This window comes from Otolemur garnettii, unplaced genomic scaffold (genome assembly GCF_000181295.1).
Source record: "Otolemur garnettii isolate 467f Iridium unplaced genomic scaffold, OtoGar3 scaffold00056, whole genome shotgun sequence".
NCBI classification, from domain to species: Eukaryota; Metazoa; Chordata; class Mammalia; order Primates; family Galagidae; genus Otolemur; species Otolemur garnettii.
In genome coordinates, this window is record NW_003852451.1 from 7,665,232 (window position 1) to 7,670,435 (window position 5,204).

General features: G+C 43.6%; 1 long non-coding RNA gene across 1 annotated transcript in view; it reads left to right on the top strand.

Annotated features, from left to right (window-relative positions):
- LOC111726180 overlaps window positions 1-5,047 on the top strand; it is a 13,056-nt gene extending 8,009 nt beyond the window's left edge. Inside the window, exon 3 of the long non-coding RNA XR_002774022.1 lies at window positions 2,941-5,047. This is a non-coding gene — a long non-coding RNA (uncharacterized LOC111726180). The remainder of the gene's footprint in view (window positions 1-2,940) is intronic.
- The last annotated feature ends 157 nt before the right edge of the window (window positions 5,048-5,204 follow it).

Here is a 5,204-nt window from a genome sequence, read left to right on the forward strand (position 1 = left end):
TTGTTTGGCGGGTCCGGGCTGGGGATTCAAACCCACCACCTTAGGTGTACGTGGCTGGCGCCTTAGCCGGTTGAGCTATAGGCGCTGAGCCCATGTTCCTATTCTTACACAATCTAAGGACATAATATTCTCGCCCAGGGGTGAATTATGGCTGGTATACACCAGTTTTCTTTCTTTTTCTCTCTTTTTTACATCTACTGACTTTAAAATCCACATGCCTACTTTCTCATTCAACAAGCATACTATTGGTTTTTGGATAGGACAATTTTTTTTCCTGAGCATTTTAGGACACTTAACATTCCTAGACCAACCCACTGACTACCAGTAGTAACTGTCTATTCATGTGACAACCAAAAGTCCCCCCGCCCCTCCCCCAAGTATTTCCAATACTCCCCATGATAAGAACCCCTGGTTTTGCCAAGTATGGCCATCACAGTCTTCACTAAATAGCCCTGCTCAGTCTTCTTGCAGGCAGAGTTGACCAGTTAAGTAGTTCTGGCTTCTGAGAAAGATTTTCCTCCTTGGTAAGAGAGAGAGGTAGGTGAGGAGATAGTGCTTTCCCCCTCCCTTCCTTCTTGTCTCCTAAAAAGCTAGAAGAGGCTATGGTGCTTACACCTATAGAAATACCATCTTGTGGCTTATGCCTGTTATCCTGTTATTCTGGGAGGCCGAGGCAGGAGGACTGCCTGACTTTAAGACCAGCCTGAGCAAGAACAAGACCCAGTCTCTACCAAAAATAGAAAAAATTAGCCAGGGAGTGGCTACTCAGGAGACTGGGGGCAGAAGATCTCTTAAGCCCAGGATTGTGAGGTTACAGTGAGCTATGATAACACCACTGCACTCTCGCCAGGGTGACAGAATGAGATTCTCTCTCAAAAAATAAAAAAACCAAAAAAAAAAACAAAACGCCCTTGTGACTATGAGGCAACAAGTTGGAAAACCAAAGTAGGCTGCCAAAATGCAGAAACAAGAATGGAAAGTCCCTAGTTTCTGGATGACGTTAAGCTTCCTGCTTTACCCAGGGACTGCTGGTTGTTGGGCTGTTTATTAAGTAAAACAGAAATGTCCTTATATTTAAAACCAGTATCCACCAGGATTCCTGTTACCTACAGTTAGGTGCTTTCTAACTTACACAGAGAGGAAGGGCATTTATTTACATGATAAGCAAGTAAAACAAAATGGAAAGGTGCCAACAAAGCTAGGTTTTCCTGTGACTTTTTGCTGTATCATTGTTTTTACATTATATCAGCATGTTCATAGCCCTCATTGTTTGACAGTATGACAAAGTAAAAATTTAAAACCATATTGACTTATAAAACTTTTGTAAGACAAAGACCTAGGGACATTAAAGATATAAGAATCTTATTTTCAGAACTCTTCAAAATACTATTCTATTTACCTCTTGCTAATTATGGTCATTAACCTTATGTCTGCAGCAGTGTAAGATACTGTCTGGTAGAACACTCAGACACTCAGTGAAATTTCATTTTTTTAGAAAAGCTCTCAGGCTAGGAGCAGTGGCTCATGTCTATAATCCTAGCACTCTGGGAGGTTGAGACTGGTGGATTGTTTGAGCTTAGGTATTCAAGACCAGCCTGAGCAAGAATAAGATCCCATCTCTACTAAAAATAGGAAAACTAGCCAGGCATGGTGGTGCATACCTATAGTCCCAGCTACTTGGGAGGGCTAAGGCCAGAAGATCACTCAAGCCCAAGAATTGAGGTTGCTGTGAGTACCACAGCACTCTTCCCAGGTGACAGAGTGAGACTGTCTCAAAAAAAAAAAAAAAGATCTCAGTCACCCAACTGGAGTAAGGGTCCAATCATAGCTCACAACAGCCTTAAACTCCTGATTTCAAGCCTCCCTCTCACCTCAGCCTCCCAAATAGTTAGGTCTACAGGTATACACCATCACACATGATAAATTTTTTAAAAGTATTTATTTATTTTTTTTAAGAGATAGAGTCTCATTTTGTTGCCCTCGGTAGAGTGCCTTGGTGTCACAGCTTACAGTAACCTCCAGCTCTTGGACTTAGGCAGTTCTCTTGCCTCAGTCTCCCAAGTAGCTGGGACTGCACGCGCCCACCACAATGCCTGGCTATTTCTTTTTTTTTTTTGCAGTTTGGCCAGGGCCGGGTTCAAACCTGCCACCCTCTGTATATGGGGACGGCGCCCTACTCACTGAGCCAAAGGTGCTGCCCAGTTTTTAAAGTATTTTTTATAGAGATGGGGTCTTTCTATGTTGCCCAGGCTAGCCTCAAACTCCTGAACTCAAGCAGCCCTCCCACCTCAGCCTGCCAGAATGCCAGGATTATAGCCATTAGCCACTATGCCCAGCTTCTTCTAATTTTTAAAAATGGTGGTTCTCTGTTCCCCACAAATTAAAAACTCAAATAGCTCAGGAGACCGTCCATTCAAAAAACTACGTGCCTATTTACAAATTTGTACTTCTTCTTCTTCTTTTTTTTTTTTTTTTTTTGAGACAGAGTATCACTCGGTTGCCCTCGGTAGAGTGTTTTGGCATCATAGCTCACAGCAACCTTGGAATTGAGCAATTCTCTTGCCTCAGCCTCCCAAGTTGCTGGGACTACAGGTGCCTGCCACAATGCCTGGCTATTTTTAGAGACAGAATCTCGCTCTGGTTCAGGCTGGTCTTGAACCCCTAAGCTCAGACGATCTGCCAGCCTTGGCCTCCCAGGGTGCTGGGATTATAGGCATGAGCCACTGTGCCCAGCCCAGATTTGTACTTCTGCTAGAGGAGAATACTGGGCTTACAAGGTCGTTCTACTTTTGACTATATTATCTGCCTGCCAGACTTAATTTTGTTGTTCTTTCCTGCTCTTATTTGTTTATGTGTTTATCTAGTTAATGTGCGAGGTCTCCCATTAGCTTTTACTAACCTCGTAAATATTTTCCCCTGTCCCACTTATCCATGTTCCAGGGCCACTTGCCTGTCCAGGCTCTTCTCATGGACTAACATAATCACCTCCTGACTGGTCATCTGCTACTCGTCTTTGCTTCCCATCAAAACCATCTTCCACACAGCAAGGCCTTTCTAAACCCAATTCTGCAAGATTTCTACTTCTGGGAAGATGGAGTAGACATACTTTTCCATATTCCTCTCACTGAGTATAATTAATAAACCTGGACATTATTTATAAAACAGTCACAAGAAGACTGAAAGGTGGAGAGAAGGAGACACACTGGCTAAGGACCTCAGGACCTGAGCACTGACACAGGAATGAATTTTCTGGGTTTTCCTTTTGCCTCTTTTCTCTCAGAAGCCAGCAGTCTGGAAACACCAACAAGCACAGATAAAAAATGCCCCCCCATGAAAGCCTGCTCCCTGTAATCAAAGAACCAGGAAAGGAAGCAGCCTATCAAGACAAAATCTTAGACAATAACAGCTCTAAATAAGCCAGACACCAGAGAATAATCTGTGGCCCAGTCCCATCTACTCCATCAGAAGCTTCTGATGAAAACACTGAACTGTGATGTGGTTAACCAGGAGAGACACCAGGGTAGGATTATTTCACAGTCTGGGCACATGGTCTTAGAATTGTTTGGCACATCTTGTCAGCAAAGTATGAAACAGGAATTACTTTCTTGTACTCTGGAAAAGAGCACCACCTAGTGATAAAACAAAAGCAAAACCTCTAAATGCTGTGCCTCTGCCCCTGAGGGTCAAAGTCAAGTCCATGTGGGTTCTTAGAAGGGTCATTACCCAGGCTCTGCTTGGGGCGGTGGTTGGGGGTGTACAATCAGGAGAAGGGACTGATGAAGCCCAGATGGAATGTGCCTGTCTATTCCAGGTCAGAGCCAGGCTCTTTCCTGTAGGAGGGAAAAGTCATTATGAGACATGTTATCTAATGTGGGACTCAGCAAAATCCAAAATTGCTGGGTCTCTGGAGAGTGAAAAGAATAAGGGATGAGGGAGAGGCAGAGAGAGAGATGAGAAGTGATGCTTCTTTGGTCCTCACAACCAGACATCTAGGGAAGTGAGGGCTTTGATTAGTCTCGTGTGGCAGATGGGACAGCAGAGGCACAGATAGGTTAGATGGCAGCACAGGTTAAGAGATAAAGCCTCAGCTCAGATGAAGCTGATTTGCAGAGTCTACTCTCAAAAAAACAGGCTTTCCATTGGAACATATACAAAGGCAGAAACCTTTAGCAACATAATGGTACAACTACGGAGACTGTGACTTAATGTGTATTTAATCTCATCAGACTGTTACGATAAAAGTAAGTATCCCTACTTGGAATATCTTTATTTTTTACCTATAGACCCTTGAACTGACTATTAAGTTTCCTTTTCAGTAGGAGAAACCTTAAACATTGGGAAAGGGAATTTTGTTCTTGTTCCCTAGGAAATAAGAGAGAAAAGAAGACATTTAATAAACCAAACAAGCCAGTGAACTTGAGGACTGGTGCTGCCCCTGACAGAGGAACAGCCACATGGCAGAAGGGCATCTCTGGAGAGCAGGCTAGCCAAAGGAGGCTGTGAAGTGATCAGGGCCACAGTCTTCCTCCCAAGCACACTATACTACAGTGTGAGGCAAATGTTCCCAGAGGTGCAGTCTCTGCACGGCTCAGCAGTGAGGGTGCACAGGAGGGGGACTGTATGTGGCACCAGCTGGTTATATTCCCATAGGACAGCAGGACCCCAGGTGGAAGCCTAGGAGACAGAGATGAGAATCAAGCTCCCAGAAGAGGGGACTACAAGGACTAATAGGTGTTTGAGGGCCTCAAACATTGAACAGAAGAAATGAACATATTATACAGGATAAATGCCAGCAGATAAATATGCGTGTTCATAGGAATCTTACTAGAAAGCATAGAAAAGATAATATACATTCATTACAAATTTAAGGATAAACCATGGCCTGGCTTTGACCTAGGTATTTTTCCAAAATCCATTAAGATTCAAGGCTTTAGCCTTGGCTTTTTGAAAGCCAGAGTCAAGTTCTCACTTTAATGTCATTTGGGCCATCGCTGACCTTGTGCTGAATGAATGATTATATACTAGCATGAGTCACCATCATATTCAACCAGAGAACAGTGTAATGCACATGAGCAAGGCATCCCATTCAGATTATTATTTTTTTATTTTTTTTTTTTTGAGACAGAGCCTCAAGCTGTCCCCCTGGGTAGAGTGCCATGGCATCACGCTCACAGCAACCTCCAACTCCTGGGCTCAAGCGAGTC